The 18,723-nt window shown below is 37.1% G+C and overlaps 1 long non-coding RNA gene and 2 other non-coding genes across 3 annotated transcripts; 2 read left to right on the forward strand and 1 right to left on the reverse strand.

Moving 5' to 3' along the window:
- The first annotated feature begins 418 nt into the window (after positions 1–418).
- LOC135767244 (uncharacterized) lies at positions 419–2,249 on the forward strand. The gene is made up of 3 exons (XR_010541966.2): positions 419–576; positions 970–1,013; positions 1,436–2,249. It is a non-coding gene; the product is annotated as an uncharacterized lncRNA (long non-coding RNA).
- Positions 2,250–17,827: 15,578 nt separating this feature from the next.
- trnal-caa (transfer RNA leucine (anticodon CAA)) lies at positions 17,828–17,939 on the reverse strand. The gene is made up of 2 exons: positions 17,902–17,939; positions 17,828–17,873 (listed from the first exon to the last, which is right to left on the reverse strand). It is a non-coding gene; the product is annotated as a tRNA-Leu (tRNA).
- A 157-nt stretch (positions 17,940–18,096) lies between these two features.
- trnar-ccu (transfer RNA arginine (anticodon CCU)) lies at positions 18,097–18,169 on the forward strand. Its single transcript has one exon. It is a non-coding gene; the product is annotated as a tRNA-Arg (tRNA).
- The last annotated feature ends 554 nt before the right edge of the window (positions 18,170–18,723 follow it).

Consider the following 18,723-nt stretch of genomic DNA (forward strand, 5'->3'; position numbering starts at 1 on the left):
CCCCCTGCAGTACCCCAAAGTACCCCTAGGGGTACGCGTACCCCCATTTGAGAACCACTGCTTTATGATATAAATAATACCTATGTGAAAGTCAGCAATGAGCTCAGTCTCAACACACTTTCACTGGTATCAAATTTTCATGAGTCACATGATATGTGTCTGTTATTTGTGAACAAAACTTGAATATTTTGAGTACTTGTTGGGTTTTACAGTGTTCTGTTAAGTTGTAAAATGTAGATATTTGAGTACAGGAAACTTAAGAAAAACAAGGCAATCAGTTGCCACAAAATATGTAAGTAAAACTACTACTACAATTTAAGTTACATAAGTAAGGGATAATCCATGGCTAGCCATGCATTAAAGGGTTTTAATGCACGACGTAGAGGCGAAGAACCACCCGACGCGTAGCGTCAGAAAATCTGTTTTTTAAATGTAGCATGAAAGTTAACCATTTATTGACTGTTTAGAGGTTGTAAGGCTTTTACCTAACTGTATTTAGTATTAATGATGCTGCATTCTTTCCTCAGAAGCTAATGTTTTTCAAAGACATTTGTAGGGAGGACTTTGCAGCTAATGGTAAGTCATTTTAAACTCTTAAGATATAATAATTCATTCGTAGTAGTAAATCAAGCTTCAGTTTAGATAACGTTATACATATTGAGGCGGTTTCCCGGACAGGGATTAGACTAGTCCTAGACTAAAATAAATGTAAGAGCTGTCCAAACTGAAAACAACTTGCACTGACATATCTTAAAATACACCAGTGTCCTTTGTTTTGCCTCAAAATGCACACAGGTAATGTTTTTATTAAGGCATGTTTTTTGAAACTGGTTATATTTCTTAATTAAACTAAGGCCTAGTCCTGTTTTAAGATAATCCCTTTCCAGGAAACACCCAATTGTCTGCTTGTTGCATTTTCTTTCTGACAATTTTTACATTTAAATTTAATACAATAAAATCTTTCTTTAGGAGCTGAAGTATTTTATGTAAGGAGGATTTTGCAGCCCATATAGGCAAGTCATTATAATGAAAACTCTTAGGGGTGGTTTCCCGGACAGGGATTAGCTTTATCCAGGACTAGACCTTAGTTTAATTAGGATAGTTTTAACAAACATGCCTTACTAAAAACATTACTTATGTGCATAACGATGTAAAACAATGGGCACTGATGTATTTTAAGATATGTCAGAGCAAGTTGTTTTCAGTTTGGACAGCTCTTACATTTATTTTAGTCTAGGACTAGTCTAATTCCTGTCTGGGAAACCGCCCCTTAATATATATGATGACATTTAAGTCAAGCTCTAGTTTAGGTAAAAATATATCTGCTATACAATCTCTGCCAGTAAACTATAGATTTAATACAGTAAGTCTTAAATAAATGTAATGTTTTAATATTAAACACTTTTTAATTGAGCTTATTGTCTCTCTTTTTCAGATTTCCTTAGGCTGAACCAAAACCTGCCAGACTAAAGTTGATTTGGGAGAGAAAGACGTTGTAAACTCAATCATCTTGACATTCTTCAATGAGTAATTGTTCAATTTTTAGGCAAATACTGTACACTTTGAATGCTGTGAATAAAACTATATTTTAAATATATTTAAAATGAATTGTTTTTGACTGTTTTAATCAGCTTTTATTTATTTGGAAAAAATTATTTTGGTTATGTTACCAGCTAAAGTAATCTATTCCCAAAATAGCACTCTTTAAGTTAACTAATTATTAACGCACTTGAAGTATACTCATTTCTAATCTAGCTGCAGGTATGTAAAAGTATACAAAATGTAATGTACTTGGCATATTCATTTTTCACCAGGGCAGTTTTTAGAATTTTGGATTGGCCAAAAATATATAGAATGTACGCAAACAGTCTATTTAAGATATACTGATTGTATGTTTGCAAGACACTCATAATACATTTGTAATGTACTCCTAACATAAATAAAACACACTCTAAATCCACTTATCAAGCATGAATTTAGCACAAAAACAGTCATGTACTTAAATTGTACTAAATACACTTAAAGTTGTTCCACTTTAGCACACAAAAGTACACTAAATACACTTAAAGTTGTACTTTGTTACAATTAATATACAACTAAAATATATTAAGTACAAAATTAGTTGTTCCAAAATAGCACTCTTTAAATAAACTAATCAATAGCACACTTTAAGTATACTGGTCATTAGTGTGACTGCAAGTATACTTAAGTATATCAAAATTAAATATATTTAGCATACTATTTTTTCACCAGGGTATGTCCAATATAATTTTATTTACTATTCCCATCTTTTTTTCTCATCGTTTTTTTTTCACAATACATTTAACAATGTGTTCTACCAAGTTGAGGAGTGAAGCAGGGCGTCATCGTAGAACCAATAAACGCAGGTCGTTTGTGAGGCGGCTGGTTCTGACGTTCATGTGCAATGTGTGTAACGAAAGCTATTTATTTTAAAGTCAAAATATTTAAAGTTTATATTATAAACTATTTTATACTTATGTATATAACTCAAAAATACCCAGATGAAAATGAACCATGCTTTTACTATAGTAAAAGTGTAGTAACCATGTTTCTTTGGTTGGACTAATAAAGTTAACATTTGTACAGCCACAGTATTACTACAAATAATTCAGTGTGGTTAAGCTCCTCCCTCCCGCACGCAATGTGTTGTGGGTAATATTAGCCGTTAGAGTGTGCATTGATCTGCACTTCGAATTCTAACCGGAAATAGTAGACCATGCGTGTATCTTTGGGATACTCATTTCAACATACTACGATTGGGGACGTACTAATTCTAGTTTCACATACTATTTATGACGGATAGTATGCGAATTGGGACTCAGCAAGGGTCTCCCTCTGTGACTGCAATCTTCTTCTAATTTTTATTTGCGGTTGACACTACTAGGTGTATTACCGCCACCGCTGGACTGGAGTATGGAACAGGAATTGTAATTTAGCTACACATCGATTCTTTTTAAAAGCCCTATATCCCTTAAAAAGAAAACAAAAAAAGAAAAATATGTTTTTCAATTCAAAAACCACTTCATTTGCCTGTGACTGCAATTATCTGCATAACCCTACTAATAGCAGTGTGTGATGGTCAGTGTGATTTTTCACAAGCAAAGTCAAATTACATTGGCTGCTAGTAACAGTCCTGTTTGCAGGGCGTTTTGGCAGAGCGCCGGTCGGCTGGGGCGGCAGGGCGCCGGTTGGCTGAGGTGGCAGGACGCCAGGGGGCTGAGCACCAATAGAGTGAGGTGGCAGGGGGGCGGGCGGCTGAGGTAGCAGGACGTCGGGCAGCTGAGCGCCGGTCAAGTGAGGTGGCAGGGTGCTGGTCAAGTGAGGTGGCAGCTACCGATCGGGTGAGGTGGCAGAGTGCCAGTCGGGTCAGGTGGCAGGGCACAGGGCGGCAGGTTAGATGAGTCTGGGGTGGGTGGATGAGGCTGGGGAGAATGTTTGGCAATGTGTGTCAGCAACTGTGCCCGATTCAATACAGTCTCTGAACAGTAGCAGGGGGAGCACAAGATAATTCTTCAGAACAAAAATAAAACTGCAACAAGACGTCATCTGTAAAGGTAAAGACACAAAATCTCATGACAAGAGCCTGCATTAATCTGCCTTCATGCGTTGATTACACAAGATGGTAAGATGATGACACTGTGATTGGCCGGTTGTTACAATGGCCAAGACCATGCCCTTTTATTACCCCTTGCAGTGCGCGAGCCATTGATGAAAGGTTATTGTGAACTTTTTATGAGGCTGAATTTGTAAACCCAGTTAAAGCTATTTTTTTATAAAATCACCCCACATAATGTAAAATATTCTGTGAAAATATATTCTGATATCTTTACTATGCTTGTCAAAGATTGAAATTAATGATTGTAATCAAACTTTGATGCTCCTAAAGAACCAAATAATCCAAGATCAAGCCAAAACGTCACCAATCAAATCCAGCTAATTGAGTAATCCAGATACGAATAATAATTTGGAAAAGCATAAGTTGCATATGCAGGGGTGGGTGCAATCCACTGCATCCAATGACAATAGGGGAAAGCTGTAACACAAAAGAATGCCTGTTCTACTGTGACTGCCCTAATGTAACAATTTATGGAGTAATCTGTTCCTGTTACTTGCAATCTTGTAGAAGTGATTTCAGTGCTAGACTGACATTTCTTACATCACATGAGAATCTGTACCTCTCAGTAAGATATTTCTCATGCCTTAATGCTAGTCTTCATATGTACTTAATTGAAACCGCCTTTCAACTTCATCAGCCATTTCTTATCTCAACAATTGCATTAATAAATATATTCATCAAACCCCTGACAGCAGTCTTCATAATAACACTAAAATGACAGTACGCACACTTAGATAAATGACAGTATATCTAATGCAGGACCATGAAGTGACTAAATCACATAAATATCTTGTAGCATTGCTTTTAAGTAGCAATTAATCTGCAATGCATAGTCTGCTATACCATGCTGTGGATGTTTTATGAGTCTGTGGTACTTAGCATCATTTTTATTCAGTGGTCTGTTGAGGAATTGGTATGAAGGTGGCGGACAGAAATAAACTGGACACATTAATACGAGGGGCTGGCTCTGTACTTGGTATGGAGCTGGACTCTGTTCATGTTGTGACTGAGAGAAAAATACTGTCAAAACTTAATTCAATTCTGAACAATCCCTGGCTTTTACCCACTACATAGGGTGCTGGCCAACCAGAGAAGTACATTTAGTCAGAGACTGATCACTGCTAAGTGTTTAACTGAGCATTTTAGAAGATTCTTCATACCTGTGGTCATTAGGCTGTATAACTTATCTTTGAAAAGTGCTGGGACAATTCACTATTGAAGTAAAATACCCTTTTTTATATGGGTATAGTTTATTATTTTTATTATTTTATATTATATATTTTTTATTTCTTATCTATTAATTTGTGAATCATTGATGGGCATATAATTATGTTTTTACTTCTTTTTTTCTTAAATTTCTTTCTTTTCTATAATTGTAACATTAAAGCAATTTCCCCCTGGGATAAATACGTTTTTTGAATTTAATTAATCACTAGGATGCATCTTAGCCTGGTTGTTAGCCTGCTCTGGAGTAGGCAAGCTACAAAGAGTAAATCTCCATAGTAACTTCATCTAGATTAATTTAGTACTTTTATGCAACCGATTCAGGGCTAAATTGAACCAGGATAACTGGAAAATCCCAGCTTAATCCCTTATCTTGCTTTTGTGCAAAATCCCTCTGTTCTCTTCATAAATAAATGATCAAACACATTTTGACTTGTATGCTCATCTTGTGAGTTCATGATTAGTGAACATGTGAACGAAAACAATTATTATTACTAAACCCTCACCTCCACTCGGAGGCCAAAGACCTCACTAAACCGAGAAGGTTGAACACCCTTGCATGGCTCCGGCTCTGAGAAAATGTTAACAAAACATTATGCCGATACACCACGAGTCCTCATCTTGGAAAGGCAGCTGTACCTTATTTCTTACAGTTTTTTCTGAATGCTTAACCCTTACGAAGAAGAAGTTTATTCAAGTGTGCTATAAGTATACTTCTTTTAAACTTAAAATAAGAAAGTATAATTTCATAGTATCATTTTACTTTTTATGTACTTCTCTAAAATGTACTTTAGGTACTTCTCAGAAATATACTTAAATTGTACTAAAGTATACTTGACCTATACTGACCGAAATGTCTAAGTATATTTGGCCTATACTTGTTTACTGACATATACTTAAAAGTATAAAGTAAAAATGCAACAACGAAAGCTACATCAAGAAAGCTGCAAAAAGCCATATGAATAGCCCTGGTGAAAAATAAATAATCTTTATTGTATTTCAAGTATATTTAGCTTTGCAATAGTACATTACAAATATACTTAATCTACCATCTTTGAATATATTGAAAGTATCATTACAACATATTTGCTTACAATTAAACTTTAAACATATTTCAAAATAATTATAATTTAGTATAATTACTTTTAAAAAATATACTTGGAGTTAAAGTTCTGTGCAATTTTTAAAGTAAACTAATTTGAACTTATTTTAAAGTTTATTTTAGGTATACTTTATCTGTTAAAGTTATTATTATAATAATGCACTGACAGCATATTTATAAAATACATTATTTAGCATCCTTTAGAAACAGTATATTTTAAGTAAATTTTGAAAGTATATGTAGTGTACAAATGTATATTATCTTTATGGAGAATCTTTAGTGTTAGTAAACTAGTAGGTTATTAATTTTGTGCTGCAGGTATACTTGCAAGTATTCTTTTACTATACTTTTAGTTAACTAGTAGTGTACTAGTCATACTGAAAGTGTACATGCAATTGTTCTGTTAGTGTACTCTTAGTAAAATAGTAAGTTACTAATTGTGTGCTGCAGGTATACTTGCGAGTATTCTTTTTACTATACTTTTAGTTAACTAGTAGTTTACTACTCAACTTTACTTTAAGTGAACTTAACATCATACTATAAATATATATTTATATATATCTATTGCACTTAAAGTACAATACAATGTTCCTGTGGATTATTTTTTATAATTGACATATACCTTTTAATTGTACTTTCAATTTGAAGCTAAATCTTTCATATGCTATCAGTGAGCTAATCAAACAAAAATAATAAATAACAATTATAAATATATATTATATACTCACTTTCAACATTTGATATGTTATCTTTATTTTATTGTGAATAAAATATAAGTTTATGAGATGTGTAAATTATTCCATTCCTTTTTTACTCACAATTTCTACAGTGTCCCAACTTTTTCTGATTTGAGGTTGTATATATATCTATATATATGGCTGAATCCCCTGAATATTAACTTTCGTTCTGGGCTCCATTTCCCATAATCCCGCATACCTGGACTGATTACTCTGCCACCTGAAACTTATTGGACAGCCTTTATAAACTCTCTGGAAACATTCAGTCAGTGCAAAGTCTTGATTTGTACCGGCTGTCATTGCTGCCTGCCTGCCTGCCTATCTGTATTTATTGATCTTTATCTGTTTTACCCAATTTATGAGTATGTTTTTTGCCTGCCCTGACCCTTTTGCCTGTTTCAGACTACGAGACATGCCTGCCCTACATTGCTGTGTTTGCTGTTGTTTGACCTTGCCTGTTGGAATATGAGTGTGTTTAATAAAAACCTGCAGATGGATCCTCAGTGTCAAAGTGCTTTGTTACACAAGCAGTATACAATAAGTAACCTACTAGTTTACTAAGAGTACACTAACAGAACACTTGCATATACAGTCTTGTTCAAAATAATAGCAGTACAATGTGACTAACCAGAATAATCAAGGTTTTTAGTATATTTTTTTATTGCTACGTGGCAAACAAGTTACCAGTAGGTTCAGTAGATTCTCAGAAAACAAATGAGACCCAGCATTCATGATATGCACGCTCTTAAGGCTGTGCAATTGGGCAATTAGTTGAATTAGTTGAAAGGGGTGTGTTCAAAAAAATAGCAGTGTGGCATTCAATCACTGAGGTCATCAATTTTGTGAAGAAACAGGTGTGAATCAGGTGGCCCCTATTTAAGGATGAAGCCAACACTGGTTGAATATGCATTTGAAAGCTGAGGGAAATGGGTCGTTCAAGACATTGTTCAGAAGAACAGCGTACTTTGATTAAAAAGTTGATTGGAGAGGGGAAAACCTATAAAGAGGTGCAAAAAATGATAGGCTGTTCAGCTAAAATGATCTCCAATGCCTTAAAATGGAGAGCAAAACCAGAGAGACGTGGAAGAAAACGGAAGCGGAAGACAACCATCAAAATGGATAGAAGAATAACCAGAATGGCAAAGGCTCAGCCAATGATCACCTCCAGGATGATCAAAGACAGTCTGGAGTTACCTGTAAGTACTGTGACAGTTAGAAGACGTCTGTGTGAAGCTAATCTATTTTCAAGATTCCCCCGCAAAGTCCCTCTGTTAAAAAAAGGCATGTGCAGAAGAGGTTACAATTTGCCAAAGAACACATCAACTGGCCTAAAGAGAAATGGAGGAACATTTTGTGGACTGATGAGAGTAAAATTGTTCTTTTTGGGTCCAAGGGCCACAGGCAGTTTGTGAGACGATCCCCAAACTCTGAATTCAAGCCACAGTACACAGTGAAGACAGTTGCTGCGTCCGAAACCGCCTACTACATACTATATAGTACGCGAAAAGCAGTAGGCGAGGCGAGTAGTATGTCCGAATACATAGTATTCGAAAAACAGTATGCGAAAAGTACCCGGATGACCTACTACTTCCGGTTAGATTTTGCAGTGTGCATACGATGGACGCTTCACTATCCCATGATGCCCCGGACGAGGAGTTATCCAACGAAGAAGAAGAGGCATGCGGCTGTTTTCGCGCTGAAATGACATGACGTGATGACGACGTATGTCACGTGATGTAGCAACATGGCGAATGTAGTACGTCCGAATCTCATTCATACTACCCGGATTCATACTATCCAGTACCTACTGTTTTAACGCCAAGTAAGTAGGTAATTCATCTTTTTCAGTACCTACTATACAGTATGCGGTTTCGGACGCAGCCAGTGAAGCATGGAGCATGATATGGGCATGTTTCTCCTACTATGGTGTTGGGCCTATTTATCGCATACCAGGGATCATGGATCAGTTTGCATATGTTAAAATACTTGAAGAGGTCATGTTGCCCTATGCTGAAGAGGACATGCCCTTGAAATGGTTGTTTCAACAAGACAATGACCCAAAACACACTAGTAAACGGGCAAAGTCTTGGTTCCAAACCAACAAAATTAATGTTATGGAGTGGCCAGCCCAATCTCCAGACCTTAATCCAATTGAGAACTTGTGGGGTGATATCAAAAATGCTGTTTCTGAAGCAAAACCAAGAAATGTGAATGAATTGTGGAATGTTGTTAAAGAATCATGGAGTGGAATAACAGCTGAGAGGTGCCACAAGTTGGTTGACTCCATGCCACACAGATGTCAAGCAGTTTTAAAAAACTGTGGTCATACAACTAAATATTAGTTTAGTGATTCACAGGATTGCTAAATCCCAGAAGAAAAAAAATGTTTGTACAAAATAGTTTTGAGTTTGTACAGTCAAAGGTAGACACTGCTATTTTTTTGAACACACCCCTTTCAACTAATTGCCCAATTGCACAGCCTTAAGAGCGTGCATATCATGAATGCTGGGTCTTGTTTGTTTTCTGAGAATCTACTGAACCTACTGGTAACTTGTTTGCCTTGTAGCAATAAAAAATATACTAAAAACCTTGATTATTCTGGTTAGTCACATTGTGTACTGCTATTATTTTGAACAAGACTGTACACTTTCAGTATATGACTAGTAAACTACTAGTTAACAAAAAGTATATTAAAAGAACACTTGGAAGTACACCCGCAGCACACAATAAGTAACCTACTAGTTTACTAAGAGTACACTAACAGAACATTTGCATGCACACTTGAAGTATAAGTTTAGAAAACTACTAGTATACTCATGAGTTCACTTGCAGTACAATTGAAAAAAAAATTGTGCACTAGTTGTACACTTAAAGTTGACTATTCTTACACTTATAGTACACTTAGAAGTATACTTTTATATACTAAAAGTGGGCCAATTTAGTCCCAAGCGGTATTTAAGCAGTACACTTACAAGTATACTACTAGAACATAAATGTTAGTACACTTACTACATAAAGTATACTTAAAACTATACTTCAACATTACTTAAGTATACTTACAGTTTTTTACAATCACTTTGCTACTATTTTCAGAACCTTGATGTCATTTTTCACAACTCTAGACACAAAACTCAAAACGGTAATCACTTGTAACACAGGCTGTCTAGTGTTCAAAACATTGCATTGTGCATTCACATCTTTAAAGACATCTTGCACTTGCACAATCATTGTTTCAAAACACAAATTTACTGTGAAATACCATGGAAACATAACTATAGATCACCCACACACAAGCAACTGATAGTTTCACTAAGTCATTGTTTGTACAATCATTAAGTATTGTAGAACAAAATTGGTGATACAGATTTCATTATGGTACATGTAGAGCAAATACATATCTGTAAAAGTTCTGCAGTAGTAGAGAGAATACGACAGACACATTGGAATCATTGAACAAAGTTTGTAATGTATTGATGAAAACACTACAGTACAATCACAACATAGGTCACATCATTTCACAATCTGCACTCAATCATCAGTAACAAGTTGGCAGAATTGGACAAGCAATTACAAGGGCCTGCATCTATACAGTACAGTGATACAGTTTTTTAAAATCACTTTGCTACTATTTTCAGAACCTTGATGTCATTTTTCACAACTCTAGATACAAAACTCAAAACGGTAATCACTTGTAACACAGGCTGTCTAGTGTTCAAAACATTGCATTGTGCATTCACATCTTTAAAGACATCTTGCACTTGCACAATCATTGTTTCAAAACACAAATTTACTGTAAAATACCATGGAAACATAACTATAGATCACCCACACACAAGCAACTGATAGTTTCACTAAGTCATTGTTTGTACAATCATTAAGTATTGTAGAACAAAATTGGTGCTACAGATTTCATTATGGTACATGTAGAGCAAATACATATCTGTAAAAGTTTGCAGTAGTAGAGAGAATACGACAGACACATTGGAATCATTGAACAAAGTTTGTAATGTATTGATGAAAACACTACAGTACAATCACAACATAGGTCACATCATTTCACAATCTGCACTCAATCATCAGTAACAAGTTGGGAGAATTGGACAAGCAATTACAAGGGCCTGCATCTATACAGTACAGTGATAATTGGTTCATGCTCCATGCTTATTGGTTACAATGAACCTCATTATCTTGAAACTTTCATGATTTTCAGTAAACATGGAAGATTCTTTGTCTGTTTCCATACAACTATTACGAATAATGCAACAGTTACTTATCATTTTGGGCAGTTGTATTGATTGATAGTTAGATCATTGTAAGAAAATGAATAGACACTTATTTGAAATGTGATGTGTGAATAGCCTTTTGAAACAGTAGTACTTTGATGTTAAGTTGTGTCATATTGAACATGTGATTTTGGTTGAATGAACAAATGATCCAAGTTTTATGTGTATTGTATCCAAGCAATTGAGAAAAGAGTTAAGAGTTTTGAAAAATGTGCATTTTGATCTTTGGTTGTGAGTTTTGTGTCTAGAGTTGTGAAAAATGACATCAAGGTTCTGAAAATAGTAGCAAAGTGATTGTAAAAAACTGTAATAGTTTCCAGAAATTGTATGATGTGATCAGTGTTATAGGCAGGGCCGCCTTAACCTAATGTGAGGTCCCTGGGCTAAGAGGTTTTGTAGGCCCCCCTTCCCCTCGATTTATAGTCTAATTTTTTGTTTTTTTAAGTGTAATATCTAGGTAATCTACATCACAAAATGCATTCGTTTCTTTCGAGACATACAACTGTGAGTTTTCCCTCTTTGAGCCAGAAAACACCATAATATCATTATTAACATATCACTGAGCCCACTTGAGCATAAACACGAGACACTTTATTTAACAACCACACACAGCAACACGTGGTGATAATAAAACCAAAATGTGTGAAAGTATATATGTTTATAAGCTTTATATTTATATAGTTTTTGGAATATACAAATTTGCAGAAAATTGCCACTCATACTTAAATGCTCACCACAGTTTTAAAAATATAATAAGTTAAAGTTAGTTTTAAAGTGAAAATGCATTAATGATAACAAAAGATAAGTCTTTATAGACTGAATATTGTTAAATGCATTAATGATAACAAAAGATAAGTCTTTATAGACAGAATCTTGTTTTTAATCAGTTATTTATTTTGTAGGCTATTGAAGATATAGTATGCATTGTATTTAGTATTTATGCATACATAAGCATGTAAAACGACCAAGTATGAATATGCACAAGACAGACAGGGAACATACCTGTATATAAGATCTTTAGATAATGAGATTATAATGGTGCTATCAGGGGATGAACATTTGAGATGGTCTTGTCGCTCTTTACTTTCTTAGACTTGCACCTTTACCGTTGCGTCTCTTTCTCGTCTTTCTCAACCAACAGATGTGTGTATTGTGAGCTAACGTCGCATCAAACTACATCGCTCCAGCTGCGCACGCGTCACTGATAAAAACGCGAGTAAACTTAAACTTTATAACGACTAACAGCATTATGTGCGGGAACTCCTTTCTTAATTTAGCGGCACAGTTTCTTGTGCACGTTTGGAGAGACTTCTGCATGCCAGAGACTCAGACAGCTGCACGAGCACAGAGAGAGCGAACGAGCGAGCGCGCGCACGAAAGAGAGAGAGACCTGCACCTCACTAGTGCTTATTATGAAATTTCAGAAATTACTCTTTCATTTGTTGGTGGATTATTTCCTGTTTCTCTGCCATACTCAGTCTAACGTGCAGGAATGTCAAGTTGACAACGCGCACTTAATTACATTACGCGGAATAAAAAATATGTTACGTCTGACATTTTATTTCACGTTAAGTTACAACGGACCAATCAGCAGCCATGTAACGTGCAATTAGAGTGATTGACAGAAAACCTGACAAGTTACAAAACAATATGACCTTTTCAGCTCATCATAGCAGAGCTGCCAACTTCTGAGTTCAGCTTGGAGTGAGATTTTTATTTTTTTTTGGGGGGGGGGGGTTGTGGTAATAATTTTTAAGTCCTTAACCAATTGATAATAGTGTGGATTTTAGCTTTTTCTGTATAAAATAGTTGGAAAAACTGCGTAAAAATGGATTACTATACAAATCTAATCATATTTTACAAATTAAATTGAAATAAAAGCTTTTACTGAGTTTAAATGACTGAAATTACAGTCTTTATTATTATTTCATACCCTTCTATTATGCTTTCCTTCTGATAAAAGTGCCAAAAAAGTTCTTAAAATCTAATGAATAGGCTACTGGTCTCTTTAAAATGTATAACTGCAGATAACAGCAGCTTTGATTTAGTTTATCCACTTAGAAAGAGAAGCATAACGTGATGATTTGTGATTGATTGGTGATAGAGGGACTGTCACAATCAAATAAACCAATTTATATTAAACTAAAGCAACAGATAATGTGCATGTCAAGACCATATAATTATATTTCGTATATATTATTGTTTATAGATGTCAAATATCAATTGACTTTTTTCTCTTTTATTAAAAACTGTCACAGCAAACATGACACAGGCTTATACTGATTACAGACATGCACACCCGGGCAGGTCTCTGCTTCTCATCCAGACCTTGACGCTTTGTGTGTTCGACTGGTGCGGCGCTGACTGATCGGCTTATGACATCAGAGTAACGCGAGAGCAAAGGTAAAGGCGGACCCTTTTGTAACATTTCGAATTGCTCTCGCGGTACTCTGATGTCCTCACTGCCGAACTTCCTGCGCAGCGCCACATAAAGTAAAATGCTCTTTGACTTTTTGCAGCTAAGTACCAGCAACATGAGAAGTGGTGGCACGCAAAAGACAGTGAAGGTACGCTAAAATCTAAAAGTGTCAGTACTGCGAGCACTGGTTTAGCTACTTACATCATGCGTTGCTCTTTCACCAATGCGCAGCCGCGCACTCGCTCTGTAGTTTGTAGCTGGCGCTCCGGCATCTGTAAACAATAACTCCACCTTCTTTGATTTGATTGGCTTTCGCATCATTTTGACTTTGACGAGCGTTTATGTTGATTGAGGCAGGCCAGATAGAGATAGCTAGGCGTTTTACAGTATGTACAATTAGGTATATTAGGCAATTATTTCATGACTTTTATTAAACGCAATGGGAATGTCAATGGTGGGCACGAGCCTGCGTGAGAAAATGGATATGTGGCGTGAGAGCGTGAGAATGGGGTCAATTGCGGGTGTCTCACGGTGAATGCGTGAGAGTTGGCAGCTATGTCATAGGTTATAGGGGCCAAGTGTGGTGTGATGGTGCAGGACACCATTTTGTGAAATTGCAGCACACATTGTAATGTTTCTGCTACGTTGTTCAATGACATTCCATCCCCTTCTTCTAGATTGTGTGTTGTGTTTTGCAAAAAGTCTTTAATGAAATTGAAAACTGAGTAGGCCAAAATTAGCAGATTTGGTTTTGCAGATTTAGTGTGTGTTTCTGGTGTTTGAGTGTCAGGTTTTAGAAATTATCAGTTGCTTGTGTGTGGGTGATCTATAGTTATGTTTCCATGGTATTTCACAGTAAATTTGTGTTTTGAAACAATGATTGTGCAAGTGCAAGATGTCTTTAAAGATGTGAATGCACAATGCAATGTTTTGAACACTAGACAGCCTGTGTTACAAGTGATTACCGTTTTGAGTTTTGTATCTAGAGTTGTGAAAAATGACATCAAGGTTCTGAAAATAGTAGCAAAGTGATTGTAAAAAACTGTAATGACATGCTTGTTCAGGGTCTGCAGAATGAAGACCAGGCAAGATTTGTCATCATCTGGTATAATGTCAGGTTTCATCATGCCCATCAGGTCCAAAACTGGTTAGCTATTCATCCCCATTTTTCTGTTGTCTACCTGCCTCAATATTCACCATTTCTAAATCCTATTGAGGAGTTTTACTCCACATAACGCTGGAAAGTTGGATATGCCATACAAGAAGGTTCTTTCCATGATGTCTGGCAAGAGAGAATATAGCATGTGAAGTGGATGAAGTATTGTGGCCAGACCCAGCCCGGAGGAAAGATGGAGCCTTGATACACCCAACCATCCCCACATGCAAGCACACATGTTTGGTTTTACACTACATGCAACAACACTACATTTTGATGTATTTTTTCAAACTGTGTACACTAATACTACATTTACAACCACAAAGAGCAAAAAATAAAAACATAAATAAAAAGTTTGGTAAATGTGTGTAAGCAGTTGAAAAAAACTGTAATTTCATGAAAATACATTATACTGCTTTCTGTTGAATAGTTTTACACATCAACACATTTAGGAATTAGTTCATTGTGCAAGACATGTCATGCAAAATTGTTGACCATGTGTGTCACAATCTGTAAGCATGAAGCATGTTTCCTGTAGGTTTTTTGTAAATATGAACTGAATCTAAAAATTCCTGTCAAGTGAATCCTAAAATTTTGAATAATTGTATGTAATTTTTTATTTGTTCTGTAAACATTTTTTTTTTAAATCACAATTTGTGTAATTTGTTTACATAAAGAAAGGTGAAAATATAAACTCATCCACAGTTTACAACAAAAAAACTGACACATATAATTGTGTACACTTGGTATATTGACAACATGGCAAAATTTTGACTGTCTTGTTCAGGAACAATGACACACGGACTTGCCATTGTGATGGGATTGAAATGTTCACTGATGTAAAAATGTACTTTTAAAGAGATGATCTTAGAATTTTACCCCTATATTTACAGTACTGTACCCTGCATCTCACAAACTTGTCATTTGTTTCTGTGATAGATTAAAACTGTAAAGCAGTCAGTACTGTTAACAAAAGGAAAGCACAACATTCAGGGCCATACAATTTGTTCATTGTACAGTATACAGCCTAACATGCACTGAACTACAGTATACAACAGTGAACTGTCTTATATTGGTTGTGTCACATCATTTGAAACAGGTAAAATTAATTTTGAGTATTTGTGTTTAAAGTTTTTCTCAATTGCTTTGGCTCATTTCTTAAAAAAATTGCAAAGCAACATGGACAAACCTCCAAACCACTTGAAAATTGTTCACAACAGAATAGAATTTCTCATTCCTTTCATCAAATTGCATAATTCTAAGTACATGTCTTACAGTTTTTTATGATTGATAACACAAAAAATCTTTTCATGTCACAATATTTGAAACCTCTTAGGCTCTGAGAAAACGCTGGGAGGCCGTTATGCCGTTTCACTGTGATTGGAAAGGCAGCTGTTTTTTTTTTCTTAATTACAAGTTTAAGATGGCCGAATCCTTGGCATGGTGCCAACATTCTACATCAGAGTGGCCTGCTATGCCAGGGACTGTAGGTTGAGTGGTGGCCAGGTTGTGTCAGAGCAGAGTGGCGCAGCGGAAGCGTGCTGGGCCCATAACCCAGAGGTCGATTGGATCGAAACCATCCTCTGCTAGGTGTCCTTTAGTTAAAAGCCTGCATGGCTCTGGGAAAACGTTGGCAAGACATTAGGTCGTTTCAACATGAGTCCTCATCTTTGGAATCCCAGCTGTACTTTTTTCCTAATTACAAGCCTATCCAAGAGACCTGGGGCCTTATGTATAAAGCGTGCGTACGCACAAAATGGGGCTGGAAACGTGCGTACACCAGTTCCCATGCAAAGGTTGTGATTTATAAAAAAAACAAACTTGATGGAAGAATGGGCTTGCAAGGTGGGATATTAGGATGATTCATGTAAGCATACTTGCAGGTGATCTGTGATTTATAAAGGGAACATTGCTTTGTTTTAGAAGTCTTCATAATTTTTGGTGTATGCCATTTTTGGCTTTTGTGCGTACGTAAACTTTTAGTAAGGATCTTACGCACAGTTTTATACATGAGGCCCCAGGAGCCTCAGTTATAAAGCGCGCGTACGCAAAGATTTGATCGTAAAGTGTGCGTCCCCAGAATCCATGGCAAAGTCCATATTTATTTAAAGTGTCTTTGACGTGGAAAAGTGCCTAGCGCCACGTCAGGGTCTGAGCAGGCGCACGCGCTTTTCCTTGTCCGATTGCTGTAGGTTTTTGGAATTTTAAGCAATTTTTTGCTGCTCTAAAACGATTTAAACATCGACAGGCGCTCTTTTATATGTCAATGACATTAATTGGGCATCGATTAAAATTCTGCAGCAGTTTCACCGTGATTGGAAAGGCAGCTGTACTTTTTTCTTAATTACAAGTTTAAGACGTCCGAATCCTTGGCATGGTGCCAACATTCTACATCAACGTGGCCTGCTATGCCAGGGACTGTACTGTAGGTTGAGTGGCGGACGGGTTATGCCAGAGCAGAATGGCGCAGCGGAGGTCGATGGATCGAAACCATCCTCTGCTAGAAGTCCTTTAATTAAAAGCCTGCATGGCTTTGGCTCTCAGAAAACGCTGACAAAACATTACGCCGTTTCACCACAAGTCCTCATCTTGGAAAGGCGGCTGTACCTTATTTCTTATTTACAAGTGTATTTGACGTGGAAAAGTGCCTAGCGCCACGTCAGGGTCTGAGCAGGCGCACGCGCTTTTCCTTGTCCGATTGCTGTAGGTTTTTGGAATTATAAGCCATTTTTTGCTGCTCTAAAACGATTTAAACATCGACAGGCGCTCTTTTATATGTCAATGGCATTAATTGGGCATCGATTAAAATTCTGCAGCTGTTCGGCTGAGCCCAATTTCAAGCTCATTTACGTTTTCTAAATTTCACGCCTGAAAGTGAGGCGTACTCGTGTTTTCTATGGTTACATTCGTTTTATGAATCACACGTGCGCGCTTTTGAGAAATGATCGTAAGATCAAATTTAGGACGTTTTCTACGCAGCATTGAGCAATGAGGCCCCACATTTCTAGTAGAGAGAGTCTGAAATTGGCACATTCAGATCCACCCATTGTTCAAGTGATGTTAATGAAAAAATGTATTCAGAGCATGTTGTGGGAAATGAGATTTGTTCCTAGGAGAAAGTTTGAAATTGTCCCTTTCCGATATTCCAATTGATGACAGTGCTTACATTTAGGGCATCGCTTAGTTGAAAACTTGTTGTAAATGAGATTTGCACCAAGGCATCCAGAAGAAGAAACGATGATAGTTTTAATGCCTCGCCAAAAACCTTCTGTCAGAAGTGGGATTTGAACCCACGCCTCCATTGGGAGACCAGAAACCTCACAAACTGAGAAGGTCGAACATCCTTGAGTCTGGCGCCTTAGACCACTCGGCCATTCTGACACGTCGGGTGCAGGCCAAAACAGATGAACTGTGTCCAAAGTCATGTCAGTTCTCTGTTCTCCCAACATGTAATGCAATCCATTGTAGCATGTCTGTGTTTGTTGATGGTCCAACAGAACACGGTCCAACAGAACACGGTCCACGGTTGTGACCGCATGCCCCAGTGGCCTAATGGATAAGGCACTGGCCTCCTAAGCCAGGGATTGTGGGTTCGAGTCCCATCTGGGGTGCGCTTCAGCAGAGTGGCGCAGCGGAAGCGTGCTGGGCCCATAACCCAGAGGTCGATGGATCGAAACCATCCTCTGCTAAGAGCCCTTTTCTTAAAAGCTTGCGGCTCTGAGAAACCGCTGGCAGGCCGTTATGCTGTTTCACCGTGATTAGAAATGCAGCTCTACTTTTTTCTTAATTACAAGTTTAAGACGGCCGAATCCTTGGCATGGTGCCAACATTCTACATCAGAGTGGCCTGCTATGCCAGGGACTGTAGGTTGAGTGGCGGCCGGGTTGCGACAGAGCAGAGTGGCGCAGCGGAAGCGTGCTGGGCCCATAACCCAGAGGTCGATGGATCGAAACCATCCTCTGCTAGAAGTCCTTTAGTTAAAAGCCTGCATGGCTCTGGCTCTCAGAAAACGCTGACAAAACATTACGCCGTTTCACCACGAGTCCTCATCTTGGAAAGGCGGCTGTACCTCATTTCTTAATTACAAGTGTATTCAAGACACCTGAATCCTTGGCATGATGCCAACATTCTACATCCGTGTGGCCTGCTCAGCTAGGGACTGTAG

The sequence above is a fragment of the Paramisgurnus dabryanus genome, chromosome 6 (assembly GCF_030506205.2).
Source record: "Paramisgurnus dabryanus chromosome 6, PD_genome_1.1, whole genome shotgun sequence".
Lineage (NCBI taxonomy): Eukaryota > Metazoa > Chordata > Actinopteri > Cypriniformes > Cobitidae > Paramisgurnus > Paramisgurnus dabryanus.